The 19,227-nt window shown below is 36.3% G+C and overlaps 1 long non-coding RNA gene across 1 annotated transcript; it reads right to left on the reverse strand.

Moving 5' to 3' along the window:
• Nucleotides 1–2,929: 2,929 nt before the first annotated feature.
• LOC140247449 (uncharacterized) lies at nt 2,930–4,619 on the reverse strand. The gene is made up of 3 exons (XR_011902659.1): nt 4,526–4,619; nt 3,580–3,844; nt 2,930–3,392 (listed from the first exon to the last, which is right to left on the reverse strand). It is a non-coding gene; the product is annotated as an uncharacterized lncRNA (long non-coding RNA).
• Nucleotides 4,620–19,227: the final 14,608 nt, after the last annotated feature.

A 19,227-nucleotide genomic window follows, 5' to 3' on the forward strand; every position in this document is an offset into this window, starting at 1 on the left:
TAAAAGGAAAATTCCAGAACACTGCATCTGGCCAAGAAGCAATTACTTTATTGTTGCAGCCTGTGCTGGGTCTTTATTTTCTAAACATCCTGCTGGGAGACATGCAATAAACCCAGTCTTGCAGTTGTTTCGTTCTCCATGTCACTAAGGGTTCTCTGCTCCATCTCTCTCTCCAAATAACAAACGTGAACTCTCTGTCTTTTATTTTTCAGTTAGGACATCTCCACAGGGCACATATTAACACACATTAATGAATGGATTATGGGCCTGTAGAGCTTCCAGTGATTAATTTAAAGTCTGTTAAAGACTAGGCATTGATTGCACTGGAAACTGTAGTTCTCTGTTTAATCCCTAGCAGGTGGGCACTGGTGCAAGCTTCACCATCTTGCATTGCCAGTGAACCTCAAACATGACCTCTCCAGAGGGAGAAGGGTAATTCATTTGCCATGTTTACTTTATCTTCATCTCCTTTTTAGGGAGAGGCTCCTAACTGTGTTGAATTGTTGTAAGCAAGAAGTAGCAGATGTGTGGTGTGGTGGCTTGTGCTCTTCAAGGATTCTGTAGCAGTTGCTGTACGCTTGACCTTCAGACAGTTTAAAGTCAAGTCCCCACGGCTAAGAAATGAACATATGAGTCGTGTTAAATTAACTGTAGTTTTCTTGGTCAAATTTCATTGCTTGTTCATTTATTAAATATCTGTTGGGCAAAAGAATTATGCAGTTAATAAAGTGCTTTTACAAAGTTGTACCTAACAAAAAAAAAAAAAAAAAAGAAAAAAGAAAAAAAAAAGAAAAAAAAAAAGAAAAAGTGGATTAAACAGGGACAAGTTTGAAATAAAAATGATTATTTTCTTAAAGTTTGTGTCAACATAGCATAGTTTCTTCTCTCAGTCATAACACAGACCTGGGTCTCCCTCAAATATCATGCTAGTAATCAAATTTAAAATAGTGATAATAAGAAGGAGGAAGAGACTCTTTATTTAATGAAGAAATAATTAATCTGCCTGTAGATTGTTGAGGCTCAAATGTGCAGCCTAATCTCTCATTTCATGCCAGATAACTTTGGTAATTGCTAGCAGTCACTGAAAAACAGTTTTGCCTTGAGAGCTGTAAAGGTGGTTCCCCATCTGGCTCATACAGCTGAAATAGAGGATGGGAAGGGAATGAAGTCCATTACCCTTTTCATAATCTGAAAAAAAAGTGCTGGCAAATTGTGTTCGTAGTGCCCCGGTGCCCCATTCATAGATTTTTCACAGTGTGGAATGAGGAGTGAATGCTTTATTGTTATCCTGTCATTTGATTCATACTTAATTCAACCAGATTAAAGGAAGGTGTGACTAGAAAAAATTCCTCATTGAAGTCAAAATAGATAACACCATTACAAAAGGACAAGTGAGAGATGTGAGGGAGTATATTTTAAAAAGTATGCTTAAATTGCTTTAATCTTATACTGAGTTCAAATCATATTTCTCTGCCTTTCTCATATTAAGCTGATTTGCTTTCCTTTGATGACTGATTGGCTACCAGTGTACCAGTGCCTCACTTCACAACATTTGGAGATAATTTCCCCACTGAAGAGGCTTCATCAGAGAGGACCTCTTGCAGAATATTAGGTCTTATGACTCTCAGCCTCTCACTTTCCTAATTCATTCTGCAATAGTGTTTCATAAACAAACAAAATCATGTTGTTTTCCATCCTTAGAGCTGAAGGTACATTTCTGTTAGATCAAGTGCTGCTGTACTTTACTGCTTTATGAATAGCATCATTATTCAGCACATGGTAAAACTTTCTTTTTTCCTTCCCACTTTAGCAATTCATTATTTTATTTTCATGTGGAATGTGCCTTATGATAGAATTCAAGTCTGTATCACTGCTTACTTTATATGCAATGGATACAAAATCATAAGCAGAATAGTGTTCATTAGCTGGCTGTTGACTGAGGTGAGATGTGGTGGCAATTTTATCTCCTTCCTGTCACACTATCAGTTATAAAACTAACAGCTGTTTTAGGTGATGTTATATATCACTTTTCTTTTAACAAAAGAATTGAACCAAATAAAAATTTAAATATGTCATAAGGAAGGAACTGTTTGTTTAGTTTGATCTATACGTGAAAGACATAAAACTGTAGCAGGGAGGAGTAATGAAATATTTAAGTCATCACCAAATTTGTCTTCCTTCTCTTTTTTTTTTTTTTTTTTTTTCCCTGCCAATCTTTAATTAAAAGAGCTACTTGTTTAAATTATACTTTCTTCATTCATTTTTTTTTCTATTTTTTTATTTCTGTTTTTTTTTTTTTTTTTTTTTTTTCTTCTCCTCTCAATTTTTCTTTCTTTCATTTCATTTTTTTTTTTTTTTTTTTTTTCTTAATATTTTCTTGGCTGAGATTGTTGCTTGACTGAGATCCAGTTCTACAAATAGCATCAACACAGAGGCTGAAAATGGATGTTGGTATAGAATCATAGGATAACTTGGGTTGGAAGGGACTTCAAAGATCACCAAGTTCCACACCCTCTGGAATAGGCAGGGTTGTCACTCACTAGATCATACAGTAGATCAGGCTGCCCACAGCCCCATGCAAACTGCCTTGAACATCTCCAGGGATGGAGCATGCAAACATTCTCAGAGCAAGCTGTGCCAGTGCCTCACCATCCTCTCAGTGGAGTCCATGCCATCAACATACAACTCTTGATACAACTGTATATTCGCTTCCTGGGTGAGACAGTGTACTGACAATAAAAGAAAGCTTCTGTCCATCACAAGTTTTTATTTCACTGGTTTTATATTACCCAGACTTCTAGTATTACTCTGTTTAATAAGATCTGATCTAAGCTTTAACTTTTGTTGTCTTTACAGATGTTTAGTCAGGCCTGAACTGGAGATTATAGCACAGTTAAATAAGAGCTTATCTAAACCCTGACCTGGAAGTTCTAAGCTAGTAAAGGAATAAGTTTGCCTTCACTTTCATTTCCTTTCCTTCCTATGAGACCAGCCTTGCTGATTTCATCACTTCAGATTTCATAAGAGCAACTCATGCTCATGCTGTATGTCCAGAGTTGTGGTGTTTGTTGTATTTTCCACTCTGGAGGACTATTCTGCAGCTAGATTGTATCATTCTTAGCACCTGTCCACATTTATTAGACTATATAAAAGATTCCTATATTTGGAGACAGTCAAAATGTGCAATTTCAGTTTGTCTGATGAGGTGTGAGGTACATGTCACAGAGACTACCTCAGCAAGGTGACTCGGACACCTGCAGGCCGTTATTTCCTTTGGGCAGAGGTGCGTGGTGTCACGGCAACTCCAAGGCTCCATCTCGTGGGAGGAACAAAGCACATCGCCGTGTGCTCAGGCAGGTGCAGCATCCCGCAAGCCTGTCGTAACCAATCTGCTGTAAAGGCAGAGATGCAAAAAGGAGAAGGCAGTGACACAAAACCAGACATGTTTTCTGACAATGAGTTTTCTTATATATAATTTTTTTCTGTAAGTCCACTTTCACGTTCTTAAAAAAATGAAATAAATGAAATTCCAAAGATCTCAGATGTGGGAACAAAACTAGATCAGCTACTTCTACTCACCCCAGTAGTAGCTGAGAGCATTGTAGCTTCAGATATGCTGATCCTGTGCAATCCTATGTGCTAAATCCTCATCCACCTTCGGAAATCTTCAAAACTGTATTTAGCTAAAGCAACTAAGTGATTTTCATATCATTAGCAGTGTCTATGGACTAACTTTATTACACTGTTTCACTCCTATTTTTTTCCAAGTCTCCAAGTCCCTTTGATCACCTAACAGATGCAGGTTCCTTCCAGCTCAGGGTTCTGTGATTTTCTTTGATTATTTCTGTAAGAGAGAGAGAAAAGTTATATAAAATTAAAAGAAACTCTTTATGTGATCGTTAATAAAAAAATTATTAATTATAAGAACTGTTTTATCCTCATTCTAAGAAAGGAGCAAAGACTTTTTACACAGAAGCACAAACAGAATTCTGCCTTTTTTGTTGTTGTCCCTTTTTAATGCACTACTTATATCTTTCTAAATATATACATATTAACTTTGTCAGTTTAATATTTTTCAAAGAAAGCTACAAAAATTTCAGGCCTGTCTTCATTATGATCTGGTGAAACCATGGAAGTTTAAGAGGAATTTTAACCTGCTTTTTATATTTACCAATCACACAGGAGACAATTTGTTGCCAGCAAGCAAACCATGTAAGCAACTCTGTTCCCTTGAGGAGTGATGGTGTAAGGCCCACTGAATGTATTATTGAGAGGGCAAATCAGCTGAACATCCTCAGTCTAGGAGGAATTCCATGAAAGCCAAACATGAATATTTTACTGAGGAAGGGAAAGCCAGTTTGATTTGCTATAATATATTCATGAGTTAAATTTCCAAGGCTTTTTAAGACACATGTAGGCTTTTTAGGTCACACACTGCTTTCGTTACACCAATACGCAGACTAGCTGCATTATCTCCAGTGAGATCGCAGCATATTTACATACCTATCAGTACAATAATTGTTACCTTTAACGATTCTGGGATGAGATTCTATCTTCTTGATTGCTCACTCACATTGAAATAACATTGTCCCTTCAGGTCCTCAATGCTTGAAGGAAATGTAACACATAGGGTCTAAACCTTACCCCTTATAACTCAAAGGGGAATAAAGGCCTCAGAGAGTTGCCATTTGGCCATGGTCTGTAATTGTCTTTGTCTTGTCTGCCAACCAAATGAAAGCAAGGTATGTTTTCACTAATTAGGCGTAACAAGGTTTCACTGTGCCTGGAGTTTCCCACCATTCAAAAAGCTGCCTAACTTGGAAAGGGGCATAGGGTGAAATTCATGACAGCCACACATAGACAGAAGGGTTTGAAATTACTAATTGCAATGCAATTTGCAGTACAAATTTAAGTAAAATTTGAAACTAAGGCTGAAGAACACTTGGTGAAAAAGATCCCTATGTCTACCAAGTGAGCATTTTAGATCAGAAGAATGGAAATAGCTCAATTTTGTTACCTATTTTGCACTTCTTCCTTTAGCAGCGAGGTTGCAAGTAGGAATTGTCAAATTCTTAGATGTTAGTGAGTGATTTATTAGGTGTCCAAAAGCAAACCTGTGAGCCACAAGATATAAAGAAAACAGGCCTCAAATGGTCAGTCCAGATTTCCTGTTAAGGTAAAGACTGTTATATTCATTAGGGAATCTAACAAAGAAAAACATTACAAGTATCAAAAACACATCTGATCCTAAAGTTGTAAAGTAGGAGTTTAAGAAATTTCAAGATGGGTGATTTGTTTAACATTTGTGTTACCTGCATGACATTGTATAATCATAGTGTCACACTCATGAATGATAACTCTGAAGATCAAACTGACCACTTTGCCTCATGCTGACTTTCCCATCCATTGCTAATTATGATGTTTGCCTTTGTAGGACTTTTATGTGCTTGGCATTCAAATGTGTTTTCCTCTTGTGGCCTCAACTGGTGTGATCCTACTTCAACAAGAAGGCATGAAGCAGGGCTGTTTTTGTTTCCATGTTTTTCTTTCTGTGCTTTCACCTGCCTGCCAGAGGCTGACAGAAGTTTGTCAGAAACGCCAGAAGAATTCCCAGTAGGTCAGCGGACAAACATTCAGGCACAGTAATATCCCTTACCTACTTATTAGATAATGTCTGCAGAGCACTTCAAAATCCTTTGACAAAAAGCAGCATGAATATGGAAAACTTATAGAAGTTCTTTAGAATATATGTTTGTGTGTATGTGCATTAGGTGGGCATATGTGCTCATTGGAGCATATGCAAATATATATTTCTGTATATATTTTGAAACACTAAATGTGTATGGGAACTGGTACATATCAACACCTTAAGGGGACATAATGACATCCTTCCAGAACTGCAAACAGGACTTTTTTTTTTCTTTACAGTCAGGATTTCTCTCTTCATTTTATTCCAAGAAAGCCAATACAGAGCTTTAGCAAGAGAGACAGAGGTCTTCATTGTTTAATCCCTGAAAACTTTGGAAAAAATAATCTAATAATAAATTGAAAAAATCACTTGAGGAAGGAACTAGTCACAGTCCTAGACGATCTTAGATGTTCAAAAATTAATAAATAAATACATAAATAAGTAAAATAAAACCCTTCTTCTTCATTACTTCTATTACTTTCATGCTCCACCTCTACATTGCCCAATGATTAACTAGTTGTGTATCTGCTCAGTAGATGTGTATTCATATATCTGACCCATGGCCATCTGAATATACACTCAGCTACTTTCCTGTTTTTTGTTTGTTTTTTTGATTGTTTGTTTTAAAGTAGACCTCAAGTGTTTAGAGGTTTCCTGGGTGTTTTCTGCATCTCACTATCTAATCACTGCTAGTCTCATTTGTAGGATCTTTAGGATCACCCTATTTGTTACTGAGACCTCAGATTAAAAAACTTGATGTGGATATGAGATGGCACTGTGTTTAGAACCAATACCCAACCAAGACTGTCATGATTTGCTTCACTCTTGAAGAGTTATCTTAAAGAGATATAAAAAATAACTTGCAGTTTCTTTGTACTCAGTAAAGATTGTACCTTATCGTATTTTTCGTCCACCTCTTAGAGTCAGTTGTACTCAGTAACAGATGTTGCTATGTTTCTTTTGTATCTACTTTGGAAAGTAGTCTTGCCTCCTTTGGGATGACAAGCACTTTATAAATGTAAGCTTATTGTTATTTTTTTATGACTATCTTTGACAGTTCACTGCTGTTACCCATGGAACTTTGCCCTAGTAATAAAGCTGTTTAAAGCACACTATCAGTCACCCTTGAGAAAGTAATACAGTATTTACTGGGATAGCATCAATGTTTATCATTCTTGAATCAGTGAGATACATCACTGGTGCAGTATTATGATGGAGAAACAGAATTTCTGGTGCAAAGATGGAGCTGATTCTGCAAAGTGTTGTGTACGAAAATTGAGTAACATTGTGGAAATACAGAATTTTCTCTATAATGTGACAGTGAGTTGTATACTGAGGTTTGTTATATGTATATCATTTACATATGAGCTTAGCTCTATGAAAACGTAACACTATTCCTTCAATAAACAATGCTGCAGTGAGGTGGGAAAAAGAGCCCATCTGAACATACCATATACAATAATGTTAAAGTTTGCAGCCTTTTCTCCAGAGTCCGTGTACTTTGGTGCTCAGTCAGCTACTTGAAGAGCTGAAGAACAGAGTATCAACTGGTAGTCATAGTCCTTTACTTTCAGGAATCGAATCTTAAAAAGACGTTGTGAAAGATTTTTGCCTGGTTTGCTGATCAATTCATACTTCTGTCTGTTTACCCAGGCTGAAGCATAGCATCACAGAGATGGAAAGAGGTATATAATAGGAACATATATTCATAGAAACACAGAATTGTAGAATCATTAAGGTTGGAAAAGACCTCCAAGATCATCCAGTCTAACTGTCCACCTACCACCAATACTTCCCAACTAAATCATGTCTCTCAGTACAACACCTAAAATTTTCTTGAACACCTCCATGGATAATGACTCCACCACCTCCCTGGCTAGCATGTTCCAATGCCTGACCAACTTGTCTGAATTGTCTGAATGCATTTTTCTGTATTTTCAAAGCACGCAGATTTTTTTAAATGCTTTTAAGAATTTTGCTTATGCATTTCCCATTTAACCTTTCCAGTGTTATCATGACAAATACACCATAGATGAGACATCAGTATTCTAAAAGCTTTATAAACTTACAGATGCAAAGACCCATATAAAAGGGTGATCTCTGGTCTAAATTGCTTTCAGGCAGAAAGCAGAAGGCAGGAGGAAAAAGTTTAAGAATGACATGTTTTAATAAGAATGGAAGTTGTTAGAGTCTCAAGAAAGAATATGAAAAGGGAAAAAATTACATAGTTTATCTTTGTAAGTGATGTAGGAATCAGCATGGGAGGAAGTAAGAAAATGCTTGTCTGAAAATGTAACACATAGACAGAAGAATAAACTTCTATGAGCCTGTTGAAACTTGTTGCCAAATTCTTGGTACTGTATGAGATCATCTTTTGTCTACCTTTCTAGGATTTCTCCATACGTCATGCATACAAACTATTGTGCTTTTCCTTCTAATTAGAAAATAATGAAGAAATGTTTTTATTTGTATTGATATACATTTGTTTTTTACTTTGAATTCTACAAAAATAAAGTACTTCTAATAGAAAGACTTTGCTCTGTAGTAACTATAGGATACTTCAGTTGTTTTCAGTTGTTCTTGAGTATTTGGGGGGGTGAAGACCTCAGGGATGTAACAGAAATTTGAAATAGAGAATGGCCCTATAAATAGGAGAAGCTTAAAAAAAAAAAAAAAAAAAGAGTCACAGTTTTTTTCTTGATAACTGTAATTAAGAATAAGTTCCAGATGTGTTCTCTATGGGCTTTTAAATTTTAGTGAATTAAAATTCAGTTTATCCTGGTCTGCTCATTTTAATTAGAGGTACAGTAAAGCAGTATAGCAGATCAAAGTAACACGAAAAAATCCTGTCTTTATATTAATTTCCACCTCCACTGGAAAATGGTTGCCACTATATACTGTATTCCATCAAACACAGCTAACCAACAAAAAGACAGAGGCTGCCTGAAAATATCCTATGAATTCTTATTCAGTCATTACTAGATGTCAGAACAGACAGCTAAATAAACTGTAATGGCAGTGAAAATCTAAGCAGAAATGTGTTAATATCTTTCTCAGAAGTGACTGGAAAGCACTGACATTTATTTATTTATTTTATATTTAAAATTCCTTTATAAGCCAGTGTGGGTGTCTTTGGAAATGGGCTTGGTACAATGAAGATATGCAATACATCATGTCTTCCCAGCCCTACAGAAATTAAACAAAAGAATTCTTCATATCTCATTGGCATTCAGACATAGGCCACTAGAAAATGGTATCAGTTGCATAGTAAGATTCAGCTAAAATATCTGTTAACAATTACTGGACATAATGAAATTCATAGCATGGCAACTTTCCATCCCATGGACAAATAACTGTCCTATAGGGAGGAAAAGAAAAAACAGCCTTGCCCTATACTGATTCTATTATAATAGAAACAATGCACATGGATGTCATGGAAGCATAAAATTTTTCAGGATATATCTGGCTACATATATATTTTAATTTATGTAAAAAAAAAAAAAAAAAAAAAAAAAAAACAACAACAAAAAAAACACCTTCCTACTGTTCTCATATTTATGTTTTTATTCACATCTAATCAGAACATTTTTTTTGCACTACAATATGTGATAGTTACTGGTAACTAAAAATACATGGGTGAAACTAGGTTGGAGAGCTGTAATTGATAAAAAGTAACATAGATATTATTGCTGATAAGAAGTTTATTGATACTTATCCGAACAAATATTCCCAGTTTTTTACTGTGATTCAGCTAATTAGTAGGCCTTGGAGAAATTGCACAACAAAATCTTTCTGTGTCCCAAAAGCAAGGAATTTATATATATATATATATATAGTATGTATATACTATATATACTAGGAAGTTATTTTCCTTAAAAAGTCACTATTTCTTGGAGGTACTTTTATATGGTGCTCATTTAATGTGCATAGAGAGCTTAGCTGGGACGAAGATAATGAAAGAATGGGAAATAAGGAAAATGGAAAAGAGAAAAGATCAGAGATAATGAAAAACAATGTTAATTACAAAAGTAATTTTTAGTACTGTACATAAAGGAAATTTCAAATTACTTGGTGGGAAATTGCTAGAGAGAAGGGCATGTAGAAATATGTCTTTTATCCATTTAATCATGTCATTCAAATGAGAAGTATCAGCAGAATCTACAAATGAACTTTTCATGTTCCATCTTTCATTTTAAGAGTGATATTTCAGTTATTGAGTCACCAGTCTCTATGCAGTATGTGGAGAGAGGTACGTTCTTAACACAGATACTTAAAACAGTCTTTGAAACACTGATGGAAGATCCCAAGTGTTAAAAATAGTCCCTCTCTCACTGAATGAGGCAACTGAAGTATCAAGTGTAGGAGTTTTTGAAAATGTAGATTTTAATTTATTATTTCAAAAATTAAAAATACCATAATCAAGAAGTAAAAAGGTTAATTATTAGTGATGTTTTTTTTGTTTGTTTGTTTTGTTTTGTTTTTGCTTCCTTCAGCTTGATACAATTGAATAGTGTAAGTTTTATAACAGCATTTCACAAAATATCCCTTCTACATCTTCAAAGCAGTGCTTTTTTTTTTTTTATCTCCTTTTCTTTCTGTGTGTTTTTTGTTTGTTTGTTTGTTTGTTGTTTTGTTTTGTTTTTCATAGAATTAGAATGAATCAGAAATGGCAAATTTTGTCATGTGATGAAAAAACTGCTAATTGAAAAACTTTCTTCTTGTGTGTAATCGGGTTATCTAGATTTACCCGTGAAAGAGGCTGCTGCCCCTAGAAGGAGGGAAATGAACAAAAACAATGGCAGCAATCTAAGGAAAGAACTTATTTTACTAAATACGAATAATATTGGAATACAAGGTGACACAATATGATACAATATAACGACAACTACTAAATCAAACAAGGCAGAGAAAAAGAAAGAGAGAAAAAGAGTCCCGGAGAACCGGGGGGCCTACTGCGATCTCTAGGCGACAGGCTGGAACGTTGCTGATAGAGGGAGACGGCAGGGATGGAGTGCTCCAAAGCGATAGACAGAGCGAAAAGAAGGACGTTCCAGCCTGGGAGTGAGATTATATATGTGTCCTCCTCCTCTGGTGATTCGTCTCTGGCCGCGTCGTCCCCTGGGATATGTAGTTTCCTCCAAGAGCTGAGTACTCGGGATGCTGCCATTCCACAGATCTGGAGCATGAACCTTCCACACTTTCCGCATACCCTCTGTTACACTTCCGCATACCCTCTGTTACACTTCCGCATACCCTCTGTTACACTTCCACATACCCTTTGTTACACTTTCTTATACCACCAAAACAGTTTACCACTATTTGTACCCTCAGTTAATGATTCATACCGCACATGATGTCATGATGTAGAATATTGACAGCACAAAACCATGACATTGTGCTTGCCTGTGCAATTACCATCAGAATCAGAGGATCGGTTGGAGGAGTCATAAACAATTTAGGACAGCCAAAATGAAAGGCTGAACTGTAAATATATTTTTAAACTATTTAGTATGTAAGAGCAAATAAAGTATTTAAATAAGTTGAACTTTCATAATGTAATCATTTTGTTTTTGAATGAACCCAGCTATCAGCCAATATGAGTGTCTTAATTCTTCTTTGACATTTGTCCTCACATTGTATAATTTCTTAACCATACATTTCTTGGAGACCTTCTTTTTCTTCCTAGCGTAGAGAGCATAGCTTCACACCAATACTATGAAGTTGTTTTGTTTTGTTTTGTTTTTTTCATTTTATCAGTAAAATTCAAGAGATTGACTGGTATTTCTTTGTCATTGTGTTTTTCAAGAACTTTTAAAAGATAAGAATGTATTGAATGTAGATATGAATGTATTTCATTTGTTATCAACAAAATCTTTTCCCTACCTTGAATAACTTCTGGCAGAATCATCTGTTAAAGCTGAATACTATTAGCCTGCTTAACAGCTCTTTTCATTCCTATGATAGGTTGGATGAGAAACTCTGAAACTGAAATCCATTTTTCTCATTAAAGAAGACTTTATCGCTCTCTAAAAATCAGTTAATCCCATAACATTTGATGTTTGTTACCAGTTACGTCCATATAGCCTAGCAAAAGCAAATTCACTCCTCAAGCAGTAATCAAATTTTACATATCATTTTAATTCCCATGACATTCAGTGAGGTGTCCTGTGAACTTTAGAAGAAATTTCACCAAGATACTTTAAGTAAATTGCAAGTGAGTTCCCACATCTGGCTTGAACTCATCTATCATTCATTGTAATGTGAATAAATGAAGACATTCATCACAAAGCACGCAACAGAAATTGTGTTCTCCTATTGATATAATTAAATACTCATAGAGAGCTAAATGCATAATAGCTTCCAGATCTTTTATTTCATGCCAGAATTCAATGGCTCCATCCTCATATGTTCCTAGTCAGAATCATTGTGAACCCTCTCCAGTTTCTAAACATTTATTGCTGGTGCAGTAATAATAAACATCTTGCATATATAAAATGTAATGTTGCCTAGAATTTTTCATTTTTCAAGAATGTAGATCACACTGTCTAATGGCTCTCATATGTCCAGAATGCCCGTGAACAATTTGTCTTCTGAGAGGAGTGTTAATCTGACACCTCAAGGACAGAGCCGGTCTCAAGAAGACTTCGAGAAAAACTGGAATATTTCAAGTGTTGCAATAACTACTGAAAGTCCAAGTAAACTTATACTGGCATTAGTCAAAGCTCTGGATTATATTACATCTGCTTTTCAGTCTTTTGTTAAAATGAGAATTATTAAAAATGCCAGATTTTTTTTTTTTTCCTTTGGTTTTGAGCATCTGCCAAAAATAATTAAGATAATTCTGTATCTTATGACATATATTGTCCAGCTCTGAACTGGATTTAGGAAAGAGGCATTCAATAACATTGCTGGTTTTCAAATATTCTTGGAGAGACAAAAAGTGAGAAGGCCAATTCAAACCTATGAACATAAGTTTTTCCTCATGTAAAGCTGAAAATAAAGACTTGTTCTGTCAAGAACGAATATAAATACTTCTTTTCTAAAAGAGTGAGTGCTAGTAAAGGATGACAATGAGGTTCCCATGATCTTCTATTATCCTTCATATCCTTAAATATGTTCCTCTCATTAAGTTAATCTGATTTTTTTATTTTATTTTATTTTATTTTATTTTATTTTATTTATTTATTTATTTTGCTGACCAATTTGCTGCCCAAATCCTAGAAACCATGGAATCAGACTCATAGAATCACCAAGGTTGGAAAAGACCTCCAAGATCTCTAATCCAGATATCCTCCTACCACCAGTATTTCTCCACTAAAACAGGTCCTCTACTGCTACATCAAAACACTTCTTGAATGCCTTCAGGGATGGTTTCCGAAACATCTTCCTGGACAGCTCATTCTAGTGAATGACCACTCTTGTGAAGATGAAAATTTTCCTGATATCCAACCTGAACCTCCTCTGGCACAACTTGACACCATTCACTCTACTCCTATCACTAATTTCTTGATAGCAGTGAAATGAGAAATTAGCTGCAATACTGACTCAACCACAGATAGCCAAATTCTAGAAACACTGTCTCAATTAATGTGCATATTATACAGCTTATTCTTTACATCTGGTTTGGAATGAGAAGAGTTACTGCCCCAGAAACTTTATCCACACTGACTATGAAAACGGCCTGAAGTTATCAGCTGACACATTTCTACTTTTTAGATTTCAGTACAACAGTACGGCTGCTGGCATAGAACGAAATAGGTGGATGGAATGTAACTGTGCAAATTTTGTTTTTATGGGGAGGTTAATTCATTTTATGAGGACATAATATTTTAGATGTTGGGCTCTGGTCATGGAGAAGATCAGGCATGAAAAGGAAGTTTTCTTCACCTTCTCCAGACCACGCATTACTTTCTCAACAGAATTCCAGTGCGGAATTTCTAAAATTGATTAATCAATGGAACATATAGAGATTTAGAAGCTTAAGTCTCTGTTGAAAGTGAGAATTGTATTATGAAAGTCAGGTCAGCTGTTGTTCAAAGTGTTAACTGAAATCAATTATCACTAATCATTCCATGAAAAAGCTTGAAATTAATTTAGACCCGAGATACTGGCTCCAAGACTTCAGTGGCAAAACTGCTTCCTGATGATTTGCAAATGAGTATTTTTAGATTGTTTCAGAACAGTTTTCATGTTTCTATCTTGGATATGTCATTTTATTTCATCATCCTTTTCTTGCCAAGAAGACCATTGTTTGGCTAAGAAAAACGTGTTTATTTGAAGCTCAGATTTTTCTGTTATGAAAGAGTGATTTGTTCAAAAAATCTTGCTTTTGTACATTTTTGGGGGGCTTTTAATTCATATAGTGCTATCTAAAGTAAATAGACTTTAATCACACTTTTAGATTGTAATGATTTCTTTCCAAAAAAAAGAAAAAAAAAAGTAACAAGTATTGCAAACAAATAAATTGTTTAAACATTTTGTAGTGATGTTTTTAATCTTATGTTCATTCTGCTTTTAATTTATCTAGTTATAACAGGTCTTTATTTGGCCCTCTTTTTACGAACTGCTTTTTTTTGTGTCCTTCTCTGCTTTGTACTTCTGTGACTTTAGTATATTCTATTAGTAAACACCTAAAAGAAACATGACAAAGATTTAAACACCACTAAGATGCTGCATAAGTTCTCAAACAGTAGCTGCAACACTTAGGAAAAAAAAAAAAAAAAAAAAAAAAAAGTATCTCATAAAATACACATTAATACCATTTATGTCATAATATCATTCCTGGAATATCATTTATGTATCATTATCCAATATAACTAACAAGCAATATCTTTGGTAATTTTGAAACTCACAAGATAAATGCACACAGAAAAATCAGGTGCTCAAAGAATAAGTATATATTCTTTTGACATTGGGAGAGGCTGAATCATTCTCATCAGTTTAAAGAACTATGTTTGAGGTTAGTTGTTCAGGTACTTTGGGCACTTGCATTTGTCAGACAGAATCAGAAATCTTTCCCCATTAAGTACACTTGGTCACATGGACTGGTTACAAGTACCTGGGATGGTTAGAGTGTAAATTAATTGCAAACTCCTTTTGTTTTTTTCTCCATTTAATCATTCAAGATGTTGCAGTTGTGTGAAATCATCAATAAGTTTCATATCACACACCAGCTACAGTTTCTACGCCAGATAAAATGTCTTCAGGATGTTTTAAGTTTTATACATCATTCATTTCTGTATATTTCTAGAGAGCTGTGACTAATCCTTGAAGAGTAAAATTGGCAGTTAGTGATGTGTAATGCTGAAGAGACATGTTACCCCTTATGCTCCTGATTTAATACATTATTTGATGATATTGCAAGTGATTTACACAGATGTCCCATCATATTCTTGTTACTGAAGAAGGAAAAGAATGATTTGCCTAGTTTTCCCGAATTCGTTTAAATAAATAAATATTGGTAATCTTTGTAGTAATTACTTTTCTGATACACTGCTTTGTAAAACAGAAATATAAAGCAACAGAATTATTAATTCAGTTATCTTATTATTCATTCTAGTAGTGGCATGTCAGCACCTAACTTGAAGACCTGAAAGCTTTTTTTGTTTTTTTTTTTCCACATGCTTTTTTGTGTGTGCATGTGCGTGTGTGGGTGTTTTGTTTGTTTGTTTTTTCAACAGGGCATTAATTTCAGAATCAGAAAGTTTACAAGAAGAATAAACATGTAATGTTTAGACAATACAGAAAGGACACTGACGTTCTGGAGTAGGTCCAAGGAAAGGCAACAAAGCTTGTGAAGGACTTGGAGAATATGTCCTCTGAGGAGCAACTAAAGGAACTGGGGCTGTTTGGTCCAATATCTGAAAGATTCTTACAGCGAGAGCAGGGCCAGTCTCTTCTCACTGGTGTCAGGATGAGGGGAAATGGCCTTAAGCTGTGCCAGTAGAGGCTTAAATTGGATATTAGGAAAAACTTTTTTACTGAAAGAGTTGTTAAGCACTGGAATAGGCTCCCCAGGGAGGTGGTTGAATCACCATCCCTGGACGTGCTTAAAAACTGTTTGGATGTAGTTCTCAGTGACAATGATTTAGCAGAGGGTTGTTGGAGTAAGCATAGTATGATTGGGTTGCAGTTGTACCTGATGGTCTTTAAAGTATTTTCCAACCTGAGCAATTCTATGATTCTATGATGAAATGGATCACAAAAAGTGCTACACTATCTGTGCTTTAACAATTACATCTCTTTGGTCCCTTTGAAGCTGCAATTTTAATTTTGACAAAGGGAATACTGAGAAATGCAGCTTCTCACCACCCAAAAAGCTTGATGCTTGGGTGTTTTGTTTTGTTTTGTTTTTGATAGAATATTGAATATTTTGTTGTTGTTTTGCTTTTAATAGGAAAAAAAAGTCTGCTTCTTTTTAATGTCTCGGAATGATGTTTATAAGTAATACATCAGTAAATTATGTATTAAAAGTTTTCTTCTAATCATATCAGCTACTAGTCACATCTACAATTATGACATTCTAGAGATGACGGTAACTCGTCACTAAACTTGTGTTAATATAGTATGTTTTTAGTGTGTTGTTTTTTTGTTGTCTTTTTTTTTTAAAATTCTAGAATTTTAAGTGCTTTCTCTATGTGTTTTCCAATATCAGCAGATGTATTCAGTTACCTTTTAATGTTTACAGAGAAGTAGTCTGTGGTGAGATTAGTAACTAGTGATTACTAATTAGTATTTATAAGTTTATTATAGTCAATGAACAGAAACGAACTCTTCAATGAAGAAATCCATATATCTTAAGTCACAAATTTATTCTCCATCATTCAAGCCCTATGCATTTATTTCTGTGTGTTGGTTGTAAAATCTGCACAGAAATCTTACATGTACGTGACTGCAAACTACGTGTACAATGTACACAGTAGTCTAGTCTTCAGAATTGGGGAAATGAGTAATGTTGTATTTCAATTTAGTTTGAACAATATACCTGAGAAAAATCAAATTTTTACTATTAGAAACACACACAACAATAAAATCATGAATTAATTATACTGCAAATGACTATTCTATATTATTGTATTACTGGTTTAAAGATACCTTGATATAAGCTCCATTCATAGAATCATAGAATCATAGAATTACTCAGGTTGGAAAAGACCTTGAAGATCATCAAGTCCAACCGCAGCCTAACCAGTAGCCTATCTCTTAAAAAACAACCACAAACAATACCACAACAAGAAACCTCTGCTAAATCATATCCCTGAGTACCACATCCAAGCGACTCTTAAACACATCCAGGGATGGCGATTCAACCACCTCCTTGGGGAGCCCATTCCAGTACCTAACCACCCTTTCTGTAAAGAAGTTCTTTCTAATATCCAACCTAAACTTGCCCTGGCGCAACTTGAGGCCATTTCCCCTCGTCCTGTCATAAGTCAGTAGTGAGAAGAGACCTGCCCCAGGTACTGGAAGACAGCAATAAGGTCTCCCCTCAGCCTCCTCTTCCTCAGACTAAACAGCCCCAGCTTCCTTAGTCTCTCCTCATAGGGCTGATTCTCCAAGCCCTTAACGAGCCTCGTTGCCCTTCTCTGGACCTGCTCCAGTACCTCCATGTCCTTCTTGTGCTGAGGTGCCCAAAACTGGACACAGTACTCGAGGTGAGGCCTCACCAATGCTGAGTACAGGGGCAGGATGACTTCCTTAGTCCTGCTCACCACACCATTCCTGATACAAGCCAGGATGCCATTGGCCTTCTTGGCCACCTGGGCACACTGCTGGCTCATATTCAGCCGACTGTCCATCAGCACACCAAGGTCCCTTTCCGTCTGGGAGCTTTCCAGCCACACCTCCCCAAGCCTGTAGGGTTGCCTGGGGTTGTTATGACCAAAATGCAGGACCCGACACTTGGCCCTGTTGAAACTCATTCCATTAACCTTGGCCCATCGATCAAGTCTATCCAGGTCCCTCTGTAGTGCCCTTCTCCCCTCAGGCAGATCAACACTCCCTCCCAGCTTAGTGTCGTCTGCGAACTTACTGAGGGTGCACTCAATCCCCTCATCCAAATCATCAATGAAGATGTTAAACAGAAGCGGCCCAAGCACCGAGCCCTGGGGGACGCCACTTGTGACCGGCCGCCAACTGGATTCCACTCCATTGACCACAACTCTCTGGGCCCGGCCATCCAACCAGTTCTTCACCCAGCGGAGCGTGCACCCATCCAAACCACGGGCAGCCAGCTTCTCTACCAGAATGTTATGGGGGACAGTGTCAAAGGCCTTACTGAAGTCCAGGTAGACCACGTCGACAGCCTTTCCCTCATCTACTAAGCGGGTCACCTTGTCATAGAATGAAATCAGGTTAGTCAGGCAGGATCTACCATTCATAAACCCATGCTGACTAGGCCCGATCCCATGGCTGACCTTTAGTTCGTCCATGATGATACCTGAGATTATCCTTTCCATAACCTTCCCAGGCACCGAGGTGAGACTGATGGGCCTGTAGCTGCCAGGATCATCTTTCCGGCCCTTTTTGAAGATAGGCGTCACATTTGCCAGTCTCCAATCCACCGGGACATCCCCAGTCAGCCAAGACTGCTGAAAAATTATGGACAGTGGTTTGGCGACCACATCCGCCAACTCCCTCAGAACTCTAGGGTGCAACCCATCCGGCCCCATGGACTTATAAACATTCAGCTTTCTAAGTAGGTCCAGAACCATCTCATCACGGATCACGCAAGGAACATACACATAGGAGCATACACATTGGTGTATTCTAAAACTAAATACTTATAAAACTTCCAGAGAAAGAAACACAACAACTGAGAAATAGATTGCACTTGCAATACACATGTATGTTTTCATTTAAAAAACTGTTTGAAATCTTCTAATTTCTGAAATGCTCATTCAAGCATTTGATCTTCACTGAAGAACTTGCAAACCCCAGGAGTTCCTAGCCCTCTTTACTCTTAAGGCTACTGTATTTCATTTAGCCTCATTATTTTCAATTACAGGGCATAAAATGGATTTCCAGCATGACACATGGGGAGTAATGGACACTGCTCCTATAACTTGTGAATGTACAAAGGGCACATAAGTGCTATTTGCCTGGATGTTACACTACAAAGACTGATGTTGGTAGGATCTCTTATGTCAGAATAGCTGGTAAGCTTCAGAATTATCTTTGCATTTCCCATCTGTTTCTGTTTAAATTTTCACATGTATTAGTACAATTCCAAAGTGTGTCTTGTTATTTTGACCCACTGCACTGTAATTTACAGGAATATGGAACAGAAAGAAGCTTCAATCAGTAACTGGAATCAAAGCAGCCATGAAAATCTGAATCCAGATGCTATAGTGCTATAAAATAAACTTTTCCACATACAATTATTGTCCACTTTAACATCTTTGTCTCTTTAGATCCATGTTTTATTATCCTTCAAATAAGACAACCTGCACAACATCAGATTTTACACTGAAAATTCACATATACAGAAGGTCTGTACAAGCCATCTATATACTCCTTTGATGACTTTTGTGGCATAT

This window comes from Excalfactoria chinensis, chromosome 1 (genome assembly GCF_039878825.1).
Source record: "Excalfactoria chinensis isolate bCotChi1 chromosome 1, bCotChi1.hap2, whole genome shotgun sequence".
Lineage (NCBI taxonomy): Eukaryota > Metazoa > Chordata > Aves > Galliformes > Phasianidae > Excalfactoria > Excalfactoria chinensis.